We start from the raw sequence: 20188 nt of genomic DNA on the forward strand, positions 1-20188 counted from the left end.
GTGTGTGTGTGTATATATATGTGTGTGTGTGTGTGTATCTAGGTCTTTGTTTACATTTTCACCTCTAAATTGTTCTGACTAACCATGAGTCCAGAGAAATATACGAAGCAAAAGAGACATTCATTGGATAGACTTCTAACCAACAATATTTATAACCAGATATAAAAATAACACTGAAGTCCACAGTGTATTGAAAAAAAATCACTTAAAAAATTTATAAATGTTTTTAAGAATGAAACGAAGTCATTTGTATTCTTGACTCTAAGTATATGGGTATCTGTGAACCTGCCTCACTCTTGATTTTTTTTTCTCGTTGAAGGCCAAAATTAGCACATGCGTCTTCTATGTGTGAGAATATGTCTTATATATCTTTGTTCAAAGTCCAACTAATTCTGCACATCTCATACACATCAAAGTGAAAATGAATCTAACAGGAATTTTCAGTCTGTTTTTTTCATTCCCTGGTCTGAGTTAGGAATTTATAATTTTAAAGACTTTTAAGCCCAAAATTAACCACACACATTATTTTCAGAGACATGTTTGTGCCATGTGAGTCTTGGTATATTTTTAATAGAGATTAATAAATTAGAGGTCACCAATATATAAAACAGAAAACTTGAAGACTCTTCATAGCATTTTATTTTCCTTATAAAAATTGAACAAGTGACCATTTGATTTATTTAATGCTGCATAAAAAACACTCCAAAACTTAGTGGTTAAAGCAAAAATAATTTCTTATTTCTCAAAATTGTGTGGATTTGCTGGACAATTCTTTGTATTAACATAATGTTAACTGGGGTCAGTCATTTGATAATTGGACTGAAATATCTTAGAAAGCCATCTTGAATGCCTTGGTATCCACTCTTAGGCCAGGCGTTCTCTCTCTACATGTGGTGGCTTATACTCCAAGAACTCTACAGTTCTTTCATTTCAGAAGCTACCCTGACTTTCTTCCAGTAAAGGGTCCAAGTTCCAGGAAAATGAAAGAAGAAGCTCTCTGGCCTCTTAAGAGCTAAGAATTGGCACAGCTGTACTTGTACTGATTTTGCCTGACCAGAGTTAAGGGAAGGAAGTCAGTACCACTTCTTGAAGGAAGAAGGGACATGTATCTATGGAGGGAAGAATTGTTGGTCATCTTTGTGATCTTGTGATGGTAGATTATCTACCATCATAGACCTGTACATGTCTATTTATTTTTATAAAGTCTTCGTCACTTCTGTCACTTGGACCTCTGGTCTACCTGGACTTCCACCTTGTTTCTGTCAGTACCTCATTCTCCTCACATTTTCTTTCTTCCATGGACGCATTTTCTTCTCACATTGAACTAGACTGTACCTGCTCATCACTTCCCTGTGGAAGCCTTCACAGACTTTGTTGCTTGGTCATTTTATGTTCTTCTGGGCACTTAGATGATTTTTATGTAGTGGTTTGATTCAACTATATTTACTCAAAAAGATCTCAGATTCATGAGCACAGGTTTTACCTTTCAAAGTCCTGATCCCCCACAGTATTGGAATGGTGAATAGATAATCCAGATGAATAGATACTGAGTGAGCAAGTGAATTAAAGAGCAAAAATGCAATGAATGCAGGGGCTGCTTAGTGAGTAGCAGGGGGATAATGGTGATTCACTCCTTAATATGTACAAAGAATGAAAAGGCATCTCTATAAAACAAAATAAGACAAAGCAAAGCACCAAAGCTACCTGAGGTATTTGTAGCTACCTGAGATTGCTTAACACACCTGAAGCAGATCTACTAGTGAGCAAAAGGGCCAGGTAAACTTTGTGTTTCTTGTAAAAAACACAAACTCATAGATATTGCTGTTACCACCAGTATATCTCATTCTTCTTTTTCCAGGTACATGAGAAATTTCACTTCTGTTCTCTCTTAAATGATTTGCTTCAGCCATTGAAATGGGGACTCAGATGATATGTATTGCATCTGAGTGAAAATGTTTAATTGTCATGGCAAGTCTCAAAAATTCTGCTGAAATTGTGGAAGCACATGTTCGTAAGACATTTAACATTGAGTCTTCTCATAGAGGACAGTTGTCTCAGCAATGCACAAAGAGAACTCATTATTGATTTAGACTCCTAAGACTTAGGGGTCATTTGTTACTGCAGCATAATTGAGCCTAACCTGATTAATAAATGTCATTATTCTAAATTAGAAGTAAAACCGGTTTGTTTCATAGCTTTAGTCTCCATTACTAAATATAACAGACAAAATGTGAATATATTTAGGTCTAAATCAAACAAAAAGACTCTTTTTGACAAAGCCAATTATTGCATTTTATTCTTTTCTTCCACATTAAAATAGCATTGTATTCCCATAGTGGTATAAGACTTAAACTCAAACTAAAACAAAACTAAGTTATTTTTTTTGTCTAAGCATCTAGAGAAGCAAGTTATGTATTTTAGGGGGGTATTTGAAGATGAAAATATCACACATGACACACATACTTTATCTTTTCATAATTTATAATTAAAAAAAAATTCAGTGATGTTTACAATCCCAGGTTTTACTTTCAAACCTATTCCTTTTAACATATGCACTAATGAATTTTTCTCATATACCAAGTCACTAAAAGGCCCATAATAAACATTCCCTCCAAAAGATAGGTCTCAAGTACAGTTTGTGGTGATGTAATAAATAACTAATGTCCGGATTGCTTCATCATAGAGTGGGTTGCCATGGTTGCCAAGGGCAGAGACATAAATTGAAGTTTAACATTAATTATTATTTTAATATGTGCTATTTTGTTCTCCATTAGATTTAGATGACACTGTAATAGCATACTTGGAATGAACACAGATATATTTAAATTTATGTTTCTCTAGTATATTTAGAATCTACATTCATTAAGCAAGCATTTATTAAGCACTCACCACCACAGGCCAAACACTGTGTAGGTATGGGAGATGAACTGTTGAAAACATAGCACCTATATTTAGTAAACTTCCAACTTATTAATTTAAACTTGCTTATGACCTAATGGACTATCTAGGTCAAATATTGATTTATTTATAGTAAGACTAAGAACAATAGCATGTATCTCTTATAGTCTTGTAAGTATACAAGGAAACATTAACTTATTCAGTTTGCATATAAAAATCTATGAGTTTATTAAAACTAGGACAGGTATTTTTCGCTGTACTCTATACATTTGGAATGGTGAATAGATAATCCAGATGAATAGATACTATTCGTTCAAATAGTTTATGATACCTTTTTTAAGGTTTCACTTTTAAAATGAAACAGGATACATATATCATAAACTTCAAAATTAGTATGAGGTATGTGGAAATTTCAAGCTATCTCGCTCTTGCTGGTACACGGTAAACATTTTGACCATGAGAAAAAAATGTAAAATCCCAATAGAATAAACAAAGATCATGGACTGACTTTATTTAAAAGAGCAGATGCCAACATTCCAAACCCCCATGAATTTACTTACTCCTATATTTGTGGAGAAAAAGTAGTATGGAGAAATACTGAAATGACTTTTTATTTATGTGTTTGTTTTGCAATCCAGTTATACATGTTATTATAACTAATAACATTTAATATTTGCAAAGGTGTGGGCAGTGAGCACACATTTTGTCTGATAGTACAGAGGAAACTGTCTTCCTGAAGAACACTGTAGCAATATACACACTGACATACAATTTGACATGGAAATTACACTACTAAGAATTTCTTCCTAAGAAATAATCAGACACATATGAAAGATTCAGGTACAAGGATATGCTTCACAGTATTATTCATACATCGTGGAAAAGATAAATGTACGATGATAGGTTATTGGCTTAAGTTAATATGAAATACCCATCTGGTGGAAAAATTCTTCAACTTTAGTAGAAAACAAGATTTGAAATGCATACACTATGTTAATTAATAAAAACACGTTATAAAATAGAATGTATAAATTCATCCCAATCTTATATTGATATTTTAAACACATACACACACAGTTACTGAAAGGATGCCATATGCTGACTATTGGAATAAGAATTAATGCATATTTTCTATTTTCCAATTAGTTAATTCATTTATTCATTCATTTATTCATTTTGAGATAGTCTCACTCTGTTGCCTTGGGTAGAGTGCCGTGGCATCATCACAGCCCACAGCAATATCAAACTCAGAGGCTTGAGCAATTCTCATGTGTCAGCCTCCCTAGTAGCTGGGTAGACAGACATGTGCCACTAGAGTGGCTAGTTTTTCTATTTTTTAGTAGAGATGGGGTCTTACTCTTGCTCGGGCTGGTCTCAAACTCCTGAGCTCAAGCAATATTCCTGCCTTGTTTTCTGAATTTTGTAGATGACTTCTATAATCAGAAAAAAATACATTAAGTAAACAATATTCTGTTTGTTGTTAATTTTCCTTCAAGAAATCTTCCTTACAAGATACATCATTTACCACAGTTATTTAAGAACTCATCATAGTTTGTAGATCATGGACAAATTTCACTATTTTAGTGAATTTACAAGCACAACACTCACTTGATAAAAATAAATAACATTCAGTTAAAGGACTTGGGACAGGTTATTTAGAAAATTTCATGAACATGTATGTAACATGAGATCCCACTTTTTGTTAATCCTCCACCTAACCCAGAATATATCACTGTCTATAAAAATAGAGATAAAAATAATAACGATTATTCTTAGGAAATACACATTCCTTTATGTAGATCTTTTTTTTTTTTTTAGAGACAGAGTCTCACTTTATGGCCCTTGGTAGAGTGCCGTGGCATAAGACAGCTCACAGCAACCTCCAGCTCCTGGGCTTAAGCGATTCTCCTGCCTCAGCCTCCCGAGTAGCTGGGACTACAGGTGCCTGCCATAGCACCTGGCTATTTTTTTGTTGCAGTTTGGCCGGGGCTGGGTTTGAACCCGCCACCCTCGGCATATGGGGCCGGTGTCCTACTCACTGAGCCACAGGCGCCGCCTATGTAGATCCTTTTTATGTATCTCAGTCTACAAATTTATTTCATTAACAATTATCTTGGAATTAATAATTTAATGGCTTCTAATGCTCATTTCTTGGGTAAGATCTAAAATTAACAATATTAGCCTTTCAATTGGTAATGATGGGTACTTAATTGAATTCAAGAATATATATTAAAATTTTCATTTTACAAAAATAGGCCTCTTCTCTGTCTTGTTGAAAGTTTCATCGTTAGTGCCGGGAATAGCATCTATCACATAGGAAGTATTTAGTCAATATTTGTGGAATTATTATAGTGAATTTTATGGAGTTAAGATATTATTAATGACAGTTATTCAGTACATTGAATTATTAATATGAATTAATCAGAAATTTTAGATTAATTCATGTAGAAAAGAAATCATGGAACAAAATAATATCCCAGGGCTAACGAAGACTGTGAGAATAAAATTATTTTAGGACATCCACGGATTTACTTGAATCTTTCAATTTTACTGGCAAAGAAAGGATTTTTTTTTTTTTTGATTCCACATTTCTTCATGAACAATGACTTTTGCCTATTAAGTACAAGGAACCTCTAATGATAAAAGCAGCTTCTCAGGCATTGTGCTTGTGTGTGTGTGAATTTGTGAAAACCCGTTTGACTTTCCATGTTGAAGTACACATGGCGAATAGGTTATTTTTCTTTTCATCTCTAGCCTCTCTTTTTTAGGAGAAAGTAGTTTTTGTCATTGCATAATCACTCTGTATATCTGCATGACAAAAGATGGAACAAGAGTGAAATCAGCAAAGAGAAAGCTTTTGCCACCTAAGTGCCCTGATCTTGACAGGAAGAAGCTGATAGGAAGGCTGGTACCCTGACCCACACATCCCTTTGCAGGTGCAGTCTGCACAAAATAACACCAAAAAATAATCTTGGTGTCTGTGGAAAAAAATGAATTTTGTAACCACTGTGCTAACTTAAGAGAATTTTTTCTGAATATATACTTTTGGGTAACATCACAGATCCACAATGGAGCATGCTTGGGAGTTTCCTTACTAGCAATATTAAAGATCTAGAAAACATCTTCATGTTACACATGTATTTTTTTTTTTTATTTGCCTTCTGTCAACCCTAAAGTAATGGTAACCTTTTCATCTCAACACAACTTTTAAGGACTTCTTTGTAATTTACTCTTATATCAGCTGATAGAAAATTAGCAGCAAATCTGATTTCTGACCTTCTCATTTATTTATTGCTCTTTACTGATTAGAAGTCTCTGAGAGATGCCAGAGAGGAAAATTATGTTCTTTTTCTAAGAGCTCCATTCCAGCAAGTATATTGCACTGCTGATATTTACAAAGATACTTCAGAAGGCCCCATACAGGGATCCTTACACAAACCCTTAGACATTCAAATATGAGAGAAGCCAAATAAATTAAACTTTAAAATAACATACAAATAAAGGCATTGAGAATAAAAAGTCTACATTTTCCTGAAAGTGCATGCATATTGGCCTCCTAGAAACACGAATGATAAATTACTGAGTCCCTCCCTCCTGCCTTAAAAGGAGACCCCAAAAAAAGGTTTTAAAAAATTCCATCCAATATCCTCACTTTTATTCAGCAAAAGCCATCTAAAGAAAGAATGGTCCATTTAGTATTCAGCTTGTACTGTGTCAGTAGGAATTGCTGTGCTAACAAAGTTTTTGAATAATTGCCTCTACATTTTAAGAATTTGCACACCATTAAACTTAAGGAATTAATAGAGCTGCCACTCCCAAAGAATATATAAACTAATAACATCCCCTGGCCAGCTTTCCTTACTAAATTCTAGAGGGCTCCCTGGCATATTCTGTCATTGGGTGAATTGTCCTCCTGGACTAAAGCAGGCTTTTTAATACTACATTAATATTTGAGGAACCAATGGGGAAAACGAACAGCATAAACATTCACCATTTCTTATTAAATAATATGTCAGAAACTTACCAATGTCTCCAAAAAAAGATTAGCAAATGTAATGACATAGTGAATTGTCTTAGAAATTAAAGAAAAATAACCACCTATAAATTTGGTGAAAAATCTGTTCTTCAACCTCTACATTAACTTCTGGTTTGAGATTTTTGGAATGAGTATGTCTTCACACACCCCCCCTCCAAATACCATTGAACTGATAGAGATATGCCAAAAGAAATACATGAAACCGTAAGAGTACCACACACACACACACACACACACACACACACACACAAAAATACTAGCAAGCCAGAAAGTGTGATGACTTTTTAGAAGATAGAAGATATTTGGGAAAAATTCTGGTGAATGTAGAATAGTGTACATAGCCAAGGTTGGAAATGGGAAACATAAATGCTCAGGGGCCCAAAAAGGAAGAGAAATTCAGATTGGGGATGAAGTGGTAAGGGTAGAATATAACCAAGAATAAAAAAGAATACTGCTTAAAACAAGAGCTTAAACCTGATCATTTGTGGCAGAGTAGTCACCGTAACACCAAAAGTGTCCAAGCACAAATTTACTACATCTATATGGTAAGATAATTTGAGGCCCAAAATTTCACGTAGAAAGCAGACCAGGATAGGAGAAATTTATAGAGCTTCTTAGAAGCAAAAGTGAAGTGAAGCTATGAAGAAGCATACACAATCCAGACAATGCTGATCTCTCCTAGAAACAACATCTACTGAAGGTGCACTAAAAAAAGCCCTAAGTGCCAGGAAGAATGAACCACCATGAGAGAGTCAGCAGCTGCAAGTAACGAAGGGTTTGTCCTTAAACATTTGAACAATCATTATTCAATTTTAAAATAAACTTACCCCAAGTTTTTGAAGAGCTTAATGATAGGAAAGAACCTGGTAGGCACAAATAGAATTTTTAAAGGAAGCAATAAAAATTATAGAAATTAAAAATACCTTTTCCGAAGAAAAAAGTATGAAGTACAGATGAAAAAAATCACACAGAATGCAACACACAATAAAAGGCAGATGTAAAAAGATAAAAAAGGATTCAGACAGAGTCGAAAAGTAAAACATTCTGTGCATAAAATACTTAGGAGAAAATAAAATGATTTAAAAGATGTAAGAGTGAAATATATGATAGCTGAGAATTTTTCAGAGTTAAAGAAAGATGTAGGAACTTTCAGGAGCCTAAATGCGGTAATTTCAAAACATCTCTACAACTCTATATGTTGTAGTACACTCAGAGATATCAAGGACAAAGAGAAATTCTTAACATCTACCAGTATGAAAGACAGATGCATCTTCACAGTTTTTTTTGTTGTTGTTTTGTTTTGTTTTGGCCAGGCTGGCTTTGAACCTGCTACCTCCGGTATATGGGGCCAGCGGCTTACTCCTTTGAGCCACAGGAGCGGCCCGTACAGATACATCTTTAAAGATGTGATGATTAGACTTTGGGCACTCTTCTCATGAGCAAAATTATATTCTAGAAGGTCATGAAAGAGAATATGCAAAAAGTGTAGAGATAAAAATATAAGGCAACATAGAGTTCTCTAAACCAACCATAGTGTTATTTTAGAATGGGAGTAAAGTAAGCAATTTTCAATACCTAACTTTCGAGGGAGTTAATACTCTTTATAGAGCAACCTTCAAAGGGTCTTCAGCACGTAGGAAATGAATTCAATAGGCCGGGCACAGTGGCTCACGCCTATAATCCTTGTACACTCAGAGGCCTAGGTGGGTGGATTCCTTGAGTTCAGGAGTTCTAGACCAGCCTGAGCAAGAGCGAGACCCTGTCTCTACTAAAAGTAGAAAAACGGAGGCCATGGCTGAGCCATGATGATGCCATGGCTCTCTCTCCAGGGTGACAGCTTGAGACTCTGTCTCAGAAAGAAAAAAATAGAAATGAATCCAAGAGATGCATGCAAGTAGAAAGAAGAAATGGCAAATAAAGAATTCAGAAAAACATGTCAGAAATTTAAATAAACATTGACAAAAATATTGGGAGCAGTTTAAATAGTGAAAACCTGGACACGGGAGAGAGATCTTGGAGTGCATTTTAACAAATCCTTTTCCTGTTAGTGAAGAGGATAGATATGTTACTGTTGCTCTTCACTAGAAAATAAACAGGATTGTTTTAGTTTAAAATACTTAGATGGGCTCGGTGCCCGTAGCTCAAGTGGAGAAGGCACCAGCCACATACATCAGAGCTGGCTGGTTGGAATCCAGCCCTGGCTTGCCAAACAACAATGTCAACTGCAACCAAAAAATACCTGGGCATTGTGGTGGGCACTTGTAGTCCCAGCTACTTGGGAGGCTGAGGAAAGAGAAATCTTAAGCCCGGAAGTTGGAGGTTGCTATGAGCTGTGATGCCATGGCACTCTACCCAGGGTGACAGCTTGAGGCTCTGTCTCAAAAAAAAAAAAAAAAAAGAAACAAAAACTTAGATGTTTACCAAAATTAATTCTGGAGTATATAATTTTTAGCTAGTAAAAGTCAGAAAAAAAGAGAATAAAGAACGTGCAGTCAAACCAATAAAAGGAAATAAGAAAAGTTAAAAGAAATTTTAGTAGGACATAAAACAAGATATAAGAAGTAAGTCTGACTATATCAGCAATCATAATAGATGTGGATGAATTAAGCACATTAATTAAAAGGCAGAGATTCTGAGATCAGGCATAATAAACATGAAATTATAGACATACGAGTATAGCATGGTCTTGGTATTATGTATACAAATCCTCATACATATGTATAAATTCTCAATATAAGGTACTTTTTTATTATTAAATCATAGCTGTGTATATTAATGAGATCATGGGGCACCATGCACTGGTTTTATAGATGGTTTGACACATTTTCATCACAGTGATAAATTCTCAATATAAGGTATTCATGGAACTTTGCTGTCATGACTGGTTTAATAAACCAAATAAGCATAGGTAAAGAAATGAATACTAAATGTGTAATACACATATGATGAAATATAGTCCAAGAGCAGTACGTATTTATAAGACTGAGCCTACCTAAATGGTCTAATATAGAATATATTAAGCAAGTTAAGTATGTTTATTTTCAGTATTATACCATTTGGCTTTCATCATTAGAAAATTAAATAAACACTTTTTTCTTGATTAGGGCCAATTTCTTGGTGTATCCAGAAATACCATTTCTATTTTTAAGCTCTATGGCTCCATCTCTGTACCTTCTCTCAATATTCCTTGGGCTCTATTTTCATATCCAATTATGATTTACACTTCAAATGTAATTCTCTACTAAACACCCAATACAATTGACTAGATAATAATTATAATTTTTATCCTTTTTGTTTTGTATTATTTGTACATAATTCCAAGGCTCATATGTAAATATTATGATAGTATAATAATAATATAATAATAATTAAACAACTAACATATAGAGTGCTTATTAACTGCCAGGCTTTTTCTAAGACTTTTTACATCTTAACCCATTTATTCTCTTAATAATATATGAAGTCAGTAGTAATATTATCTCCATGAGGGGTGGGGAACCTGAGGTAGAGAGAGGCTCAATACAGAGAAGGGCAGGTGCCATTGAGGCCCAGCAGCTCATGCAGCCACCATCATGGATCTTGCTCTCACTATCACTTTATTGCTTTATTTATTTATTTATTCTTTGCAGTTTTTTTGGCCAGGGCTGGGTTTGAACCCGCCAACTCTGGCATATGGGGCCGGCGCCCTACCCCTTTGAGCCACAGGGGCCGCCCTCTCACTATCACTTTATTATGCTTAAAACGTGAATTTTATTTTTTTTTTGCCAGCAAGTTTTATACTTCATAAGATACAGCAGGATTCTTTTATTGCTTCTTTTAACAATCTCAAGACCTAGGTAATTTTGTGCATTCATTCATTTACTTGTTTAATTAGAAAACTATTATGTATAAGTTTTATAATCACTCTACTTCTGAAAAGAATTAAAGTCTACAAATTTTGATATATGTTACCATGGTGGAAATTCACTGCAAATCACCTTAGGACTCATTGCAAGATAGACTCCATCAATATAGACTAATAAGACTACCAGAAGGGGCACTTCCTTCTGTGTCCTGTGTTATGCCTTTCCCATAATAAATGTTTAACGCTAGAATACATGGTGCACTTGAACTCAATTTTAACTAGAACAGCTTTTATTACTATGAAAAATGAAAACAACCACTCTCTCATGAAATTTCCATTTAAAGAATTTTTCCAAACCTAAAGGTTTCTACTTGAACTCATTAAGGATATTTTGAGCCATCCCTTTTCCTACTGAAATAAGAATGAGAAATCAAAGGGTAGCAGTGTTGATGGTAAGGACACAAAATAAAAACAAGGCAAAATCCCCCTCTGTCCTCAATAAAAATGTTAATGGACGTGACCCCCAAACACAACCTAAAGCATATTTCCACTGTTGCCAAATGCTAAAAGACATTTGTGGGAGTAGAGAGGCATTAGGGAAACCTGAGAAGTACTTTCTCTCACTTTTGGGAGGATATAGATTGCCCCACAATTTGCTAGCTGAGGAGAAGAGATTGCTGGAGAGAATACTGAAAGAAGGAAAGTGTAATTACAAGATCACAACACAGAAGACGAGGCCTTAATGATATTAGTACATGCTAAACCATTTACTCAAGTGACAACCAAGAAAATGGGTCCCTCAGATAAAGAAGATAACAAATTTGGCAACTATACATACACTGGACAACAAATCTGAATTAAAACTGCATATATCTTGCTTACTCTTTCTATCATAAAACCTAATTTCACTGTTCTTCCTCGAATAGTTGATCTGATTCCAAAAAGATGAATAATACTCATAAAGGAATTATGAGGAAAAAATTTTACATTTTACTTTACTATTCCATAACCTTTATTTTTGGGAACAGTTTTAGGTTCACATCAAAATTAAGCAAAAAATGCAAGGAATCCTCATATACCCCTTGCTCCAACACAGACATGGCTTCTTCCACTATCAATATCCTGAACCATAATGGTCCCTTTGTTACAAGTGATGAACCTACACCGATACATTGTTATAGTTTACATTATGGCTCACTCTTGGTGTGGTACATTCTATGGGTTTGAACAGATGCATAATGGCATGTATCCACCATTATAAAATCATACCGAATAGTTTCAACTATCTTCTGTGCTCTTTTTATCTCTCACACACATATTTTGAAAGAAAAAGAAGATGAAGGGAAGAGGGGAGGAAAGAAAAGTGGAGTTGTCAGAAAAAAAAAAAAAAAAACCTCAAGAAGAATAAGCTGCAGTTTGGAGAAAATGCTAAGACAAGTATTCTTACATAGTCTAACTATCTCCAAAATGTAATTCTTACTGTACATGTTTTTAAAAATAAATTCAGTAACTAAATGAAAATACCAAGGGATACAAGAGAGAATAAAAAAGTATAGAGGAAAATAAAAACATCACAGAGATGAAAGTACATCAGAAATAATATTATAAAACAACTGCTTGATAATTACTTGTAGGGATGTAGTTGTGGCAGGCCTTCTTCAGGAAATGAAATGAACTAGAAAAGTGGAAAATTGAAAATAAATTTGGATAATAAGATAGATATGGAAGATAGACAAATGAGATCCAACATGTATACAATTGGTAACACTGAAGAAAAGAAATAAGCAACATAATAACAATCAGCCTACTCTCTGAGTATGGAGGAGACAAAGAAATAGTCAACAGCAAAAGATCTCAAAATAATAAAAGACCAAACTAATTGAGAACATATTCTGGCAAAAAAATAAAAAATAAATAGAAGAATCATATGGACATTTACCAGCAAAAAGAAAGTTATATTCAAGGATGAAATTCTAGACATATCTGAAAATGCTACACAAGTTCAATTTTCAAGGCACGAGTCTTCAGAAATGCTTACAAATATTTACATCTGAAGGGAAAAATAAGTTAATATATGGTAGTAAATTTCAATGGTGGAAGGGGAGAGGAAAAGATGAGTAAATTCACACCTAATGGGTACAGGGCACACTGTTTGGGGATGGACACAATTATAACCTTGACTCAAACTGTACAAAAGTAATGCATGTAACCAAAACATTTGTATCCCCATAACATTCTGAAATTAAAAATCATTAAAATAAAAAAAGAAATATAACTGGTCTCCATTGTACAAGGCACAAGAAAGACTTGTTCAAGTAGGTAAAGTCACGGAAATTTCAGCAGCTATGACTGTTTCTTGGTGAAGGGGCATTATTTATCTAACAGTGATATCCAACAACCTAGAAAACAATTCAAAATAAAGAACACTGGAATGGTGAATCAGGTAGTAAAGTCTGTTGGTAAGGAAGCCCTTTAAATATAAAATAAGTCTAAACTAGGACCATGGGAATTCAGCTAGAATGCAAAAACTTAGTAATGTAAAACTAACAACATATGTCAAATTCAAGTAGTGTGGGAAGGGTTGATAACAATAAAGTAGGTGTGTTGATTTATTTAACTATCATAACAAGGACTTATAAAAGATTGCTTAATATTTAAACATGTATCCTAAAAAATAACTTTAAATGATTAATATTTTCACGTTTTTAACCATGTAGTTATTTTTCTGAAACTAAAATCACTCTTGGAAAGCAAAAATCTAAAATTTAGCAATTTCTTCCAACTTTTTTTTCAGTTGAATTAAAATCTAAATTCAAACTCAATATTTCTTTTTTTCCAAGTAAAGGGTCGCATTCTTATAGAAAAGTGTCTACCTGTGTATCTACCTATTATAAACCATATTATCTAAATATTTTTTATTTGTTAAAAAAAAGATATAGGGTAAGAAACAATTCTTACAAAAGTCAGTTTCTCTCTCTCTCTCTTTTTCTCATCATATTACCTGAATTACATGAGAAAGTCTCCCAGGATAGTCTCCAAATCTGGGATGATGGGGTTTATTTTCTGAACTTTTATGGTTAGCTTGAGTTACTTTTTAAAGGATATATCACATGCTATTGCATTCTAATCATTGTGCTGTTATAATAAATATATAAGCAATAAATAAGCAAAGATTGCATATCCCTCCTCCTATAAAATAATTAAAACGTACAAATTTACTATTATACTACTGAATATTTTCACTTATGAAAACAACAGAAGTATGAAATCAACCTAATATTACACCACATGTTCTTTTTGCAATATAATTGATTTTTATTGGTCTATATTCAGAGCAAAAATGTAATCTTTTCAAAATGAACAAGTGAATTTGTTTTCATTAAGGAAAGTTACATTGAAGATTATTCTGGTACTTCACTTGAAATATTCAAAGGCAGTAATGCAATGCATTCATTATAAATGACTGGCTTTTTTTTTTTGCTGCGATGTGATAAGTTATGCATTTATATAACCTCATATAAAGCATTATATAAAAGTTTCCAGATTTATATATTTGAAATCTTGGGACTGCACAGCCATGATTATTGCTATAAAAAAAAAAAGGAATAAAAAACCGTGATGAAAAAACTCTGCATCAAAGAGGAAATGACTTTGTATTTCTGTTTTTTATATAAATTTTGTTAGCATGTTTGGATATTTATGTTTGTTTTGTGAATCTGTGTACGTGTACACGTGTATGAAAGAACAAGGGGAAGAAGTATGCTTAAATATCTTTTTGCCTTATACAATACAATGCACGTAAATTGGTGAAACCTTCAGTAACAACAATAAAAAAAAATAAACCCATCAGATAAATGAAAATTGCTCAAAACAAGCATTTCAATAGTCGACACACGCTCCTTCTTTACAGATATCTTTGGAAAACATTGCCACTGTAGATTAAATTATGAATACCTCATTTTCCAAATTGATTTTGTTTGATTCTACTATTCTCCCTGGTCCTCTCCCCCCCGCCATGTAACTTTGATAGTCATTCTGTGAATGTGTCTCGGAGGGCACAATCAGGTTGCTGATTGTTTAAACATAAGTCGTTTTCATTTGGAGAAGCAAGAACTATGAACCTCAATTTCCCCCCCAAACCCCAAGGTTACAGTATTCTATTAACATAACAGGTTATATACATGGTTAATCTTAGAGTTCTTAAAAGTTTTGCTCCCAAGTCATCAACTTCTGAAACTTTTCATAAAGTATCATAGGGACCTTAATACTGACAAGCCTAACTAGTATACATGGCAAAGGAAACTCCAGAAGCTATTACCTAGAAGCTGGGGAAGAAGGAAAATGCCAGACAAAATTTGGTGAGCCCATGTGACCTCCAGTCTTGCTTTGATTATCTTACCAAAACCCTCCCGGGGGAAACTTTTATAATCATTCCTTTAAATCATCAGTTGAACACTAGAAACCCCACCCCTCATCCCTTTGAATGAAAAAATTTTAGCAATCACATTTTTCCATCTGCCGTTACAGAAAGGGCGGATAGCCATCTGAAAGTCCCAGAATTAGCACTGTCATCCCGTCTTGCCCATTAGTTTTACTGCAGTAGAGACCAGGGAAACACTGAAAAATATACCTGTAGTCTCTCCTTCTCTGGTTTGATCCTAACCTCGCCCGAATACAGATTCAATCCATTTTTCTTTCACAAGGAATAAATGCATTTTAAGCATCAGCATCCTAGAAACACAGCATCAACAAAGCAGTGACTTCGCCCCCCTACCCCAGGTTTTACCTGTTATGCTAATACAAAGACACTGAACGGAAGAAAAGCTGCGGCTTTGCCCAACCACATTCTCATTGCAGCAGACAGCACAATTTTGTACTTACAGATCTTCCCGGGGAAATGTCTCGGGATCTTTACAATTTTTCTGCAGAACTCTGTTTCAAGCTCTCAGCCAGGCATGCTGTGCATCCAGGCAGAACCAAGCCGTATGGAATGTGTATGCAGCTGGGAGATAATGGGACTCTTTCTCCCAGCTGGGACTGCAAGCCTTTTATCCACTGAGTATTGCGTGGCTCTTCTCTGGTCTTAAGCATGAAATACGCTCCTCTCCTGCTGCATTCCTGACGGAACCTAGACAATTAGTTCTTGAGGCACATGTGCCAAGCTCTCGTTTGGAATATTCAAAAGGACAATTCTCCCTACATTGAAATCCAGCCCTATCTTCATCATCCCTCACAGAATGAGAGAGAGCTGAGAGCAGCTGCCATTCCAGTGGCATGAAAGATTAAATTCACCCTCCTCTTGCTTTGGAGACAGTCACTCCTGTCGGGTCATCAGAAAATCTCTTTTATTGAAAACTGGGTCAGACGAACTACTTATTAGGTTACCAACAGGAAAGGAAGTAATTTCCCCCCCCTCAGGTTTCACTGCATTGTCATTTGCAAGTGAAGATTAAGCCGGTCAAGGGTCTGCACTGATTTCGACTGTATTCAAACATAAGCTTTCTGAAGCATGCCAGTAACTCCTGCTATTAGTTAGGGTGAAGAAGAAAGAGAAATAAAATGAAAGGATTGTATGCACTCTCACTAAATCCTTCCTAAATTACATTTTTAAAATATGCGCATGAGGCTTTGCAAAGACAGGTAAGTATGTAAAGAAAGTGGTGTCAAACAAGACTGAAAGAGTATTGCTGCTCTCCCAAGCAACATATTTATAATCTCCAGAGGCAGAGAACAAGTGTCTGTGTGTTTGCATAATAGCTGTAAGAAGAATGGTTTGTGTTTCACACCGAGTCCTCCAAGTAAACTTTCGATTATGTTTGGAAACAGGAGAAGTACATACGTGCATGCCAAGACACCAACGCCTACAAACATAGCTCCAAAATGGGAATGGAAGAAGATTTTGGACATCCTTTCTTGTAATAAAAAGAAATTATACTCTTAACATCTTAATGTAAATGGGTGCTGAGAAAATGAAATCCACAAATCAAATGGAAGTAAGTCAAAAGATACCTTTTGACCCCAGTTTGCTTATCTGATGAACAAGAATGTTTCTATGGCTGTATTTTGTGACGATGTTGGGTATGTTCTATGATTATCTTCCTCTATAAATGCATCAATCGCACATGTCATTTCTCCATAGGGTCTAATCACCATCATAAAAGGTTTTAGAGAGGAGACGTTTCTTAACTATAGGTGAACTAGGGCTACACTACTCTTCCCTGGAATTCATGGGTAGGTGATTATCATGGATGATTAACTTCATGGAAATCACATTTGTCTTCATTGAACCTCTCATTTTTTTAGCTTAATAGTATCTCTTCTTCTGTAGAAATAAAAAATATTTTTTATTTGTAAAAAGTCAATGTGAATTTATCTATGCAGGTATAAGAAAAATAATTATGATTCAGTGGGGTTTTTCCTTGAAGAGGAATTCATTCAGTATGAAGGATCCTTTACTTAAACCTTCAACATTTTTGCCCCATATTCAAGGACAGCTTATTGCTTTATTTCCCATTTTACTGAAAAAGGAGTAAGAATCAGAAGAGAACTTCAGTAAGCTCCTACCAGGCCATCTAGTCACATACCTGCCCCTGTGACCACAGACTGCCTTGTCTTGTATTCAAAGTGAACCGGGTTCCCGCCTCAGGCAAAGCCCTCCATTTGTGCTCTAGATATGGCCTGTCTTACATACTCAAGGGATTGTTCCAGCCACTTATTCCTCTCTCCTCAGAATCATCAGCTCTCTGTAGTATTACGGCATAGAGTTTTGCTGCTACTTGGCCCATCTTAAAAATTAACCTTTTTGATCTCAGATGTTCCTCGAACTACTGCTCCATTAATATACTCTTTCATAGAGTAAAACACCTTGAAAGAATTCTCTATCCTCATTGTTGCCACTTATCCTTCCTTATTTTATCTTGAGTCCAGTGTGATTGGTTTTTGCTCCTGCTGTTTTGCATGAGTGTCTTTTGTCATAGTCAACATTGAATTACACATCAAAAAGTCCTGTAGGGAATGCTCAGTCCTCACGTTACTTGATCTATCACAAGTATTTGATACACTTTACCACTTATTGCTCCTTTAAACACTGCCTTTACTTAGTTTCCTGATTTCTCCCATTTCTCTGGGTTCCTTTTCAGATCATTTTGCTGGATCATCACATTAGTATTTAAACGCTGGGAAGCAGCAAGGGTCTAAAATAAGCTTTGTACACTAAAAGCTACAAAGCATTGCTAAGTGAAATTAATTAAGACCTAAATAAGGGAAGAAATATACTATGTTCATGGATCAGAAAACTTAATATTTTTAAAAGGTCAATTATTTTTCAATAAGTCCTTAGATTAAAAATAACTCCAGTCAAAAATCTCAGTAGGTTTTTGTGTAGCAATTCTCAAATGAGCGAAAATGTACATGGAAATGAAAATAACCAAGAAAGTAAAATCAAAATGGTAAAGAACCAAGTTAGCAAACGCATCCTCTGATTTTATAATTTACTACTAATCTAAAGTGAGGAAAGCAGCGTTTTACTGGCAGGGTAGGGCAATGGAACATAACTGAGTATCAAAAACGGATACACACATCTATGGTCAATTGATTTTAGAGAAAGGTAACAGGTAATTCAGTGATAAAGGCATGATAGTTTAACAAGTGGTGCTTGAGCAAATAAATGTTCATTTGAAAAAAGTCAGCCTTAGGGCCAGGCGTGGTGGCTCACACCTATAATACTAGCTGTCTGGGAGGCTGAGGCAGGTGGATTATCTGAGATCATGGGTTCCAGACCAGCCTGAGCAAGAGTGAGCGAGACCCCCATCTCTAAAAAATAACTGGGTGTTGTGGCAGGCACCTATAATTGTAGTCCCAGCTACATGGGAGGCTGAGGCAAGAGAATTGCTTAAGCCCAAGAGTTTGAGGTTGCTGTGAGCTGTGATTCTACATCCTGGCAAGGGCAACAAAGTGAGATTCTGTCTCAAAAAAAGAAAGAGAGAAAAGAAAAAGGTCAGCCTTAACTATTCCCTCATATACATACATAAACAAAACACCATACATAAACAATTAACTTGAAATAGATTGCATACTTAAAGGCAAAACTTTAAAACTTCTAGAAGAAAATATATGATTGGGTTAGATGGAGATTTGTTTGGACTCAACCACGCACACACATAAAAACACAAAACATGAAAGAAAACATAGAATTATTGGAGTTCATCAAAATTAAAAATGAGTGTTTTTGAAATACATCAGTAACAAGAAGACAAGCAACCAGTTAAAAAATGAATAAAAGATGTAACAGATATTTCACCAAAAATATCTGAATGACATTTAAGCATCCAAAAACGTTGCTCAACGTCATTATTTATTAGAAAAATGCAAATAAAAACCACAGAATGACATTGCATACCCACTAACAGGCTCAAATTAAGAACACTGAAAAAGTCAAATAATTTTGAGGATGAGGCAACTGGAACTCTTAATCTTACTGATAAGAGTAAAAATGTTACCATTACTTTGCAAAGTAATTTGGCAGCTTTTTAAAATAATATCACTGAATAAGTCCACCTATACGTATTCACTCAGAAGAAACAAAAGCAAATGTCCACATAAAAATCTGTAAGGAAAATTCATAGCAATTTTTTTCATAATAGCCAAAGGTGGGAAGCAGCACTGATATCAATCAGCAGAATGGTGGATAGACAAATTATGATGCATTTGTAAATGTACAGCTTGCCAGCAATGAAGAGATGCAAACTACTGACACACCCTGTGTTAATTTCAAAAATATTATGGTAAGAGAGAGAAATTTCAGAAAAAGCAAAGCAAATCTATATTGACAGAAAACAGAATAGTTGGTTGACACTGAGGTAGAGATTAAGTGCAAGTGAGCGTTAGGGAATGTTTAAGATAATGAACGCATTGTGGTTTAGGTTGTGGCAGTGATTTCATGGGCATACACCTTTGGCAAATCTGATCAAACTGTATAAATGGATAAATTTTATTTCATATAAAGTATATCTCAATAAAGTTAATTTTTAATAAATTAAATGATGACAGTACATTCTCTTAAAGGCTTTGGAAAAACATATAAATAAACCAAATTATTGTTACTGTTGCTTTTATTATTATTATTACTGATTTTAGCAGAACAATGAAAACCACCTCTCAAATCTCTTCTGTGATTGTTAGTCATTTTAGTTTTTTTAGATCTATCTGATTCAGTCTGATTCCTTTATACTTTTCCAGAGAACGATATGATAGTGATGATATCATATCATTGATAAGTAACTTTTATAATTCAAAATACGCAACAGGTAGTGTTTTAAGCATTGTGTTTGCATTAGTAATTTAGTCAATCCTTCCAGCAAGCTGATGAGTTTCATATTGTTATTTTCTCCATCTAACAAACAAGGAAACTG

General features: G+C 34.7%; 1 protein-coding gene across 2 annotated transcripts in view; it reads right to left on the reverse strand.

Moving 5' to 3' along the window:
* CNTN6 (contactin 6) overlaps positions 1-16119 on the reverse strand; it is a 353237-nt gene extending 337118 nt beyond the window's left edge. For both annotated transcript variants that reach the window (XM_053600445.1, XM_053600444.1), the window contains exon 1: positions 15660-16119. The gene's annotated coding sequence lies outside the window, so the exon portion shown is untranslated. The remainder of the gene's footprint in view (positions 1-15659) is intronic.
* Between the last annotated feature and the right edge of the window lie 4069 nt (positions 16120-20188).

The sequence above is a fragment of the Nycticebus coucang genome, chromosome 8, assembly GCF_027406575.1.
Source record: "Nycticebus coucang isolate mNycCou1 chromosome 8, mNycCou1.pri, whole genome shotgun sequence".
NCBI lineage: Eukaryota > Metazoa > Chordata > Mammalia > Primates > Lorisidae > Nycticebus > Nycticebus coucang.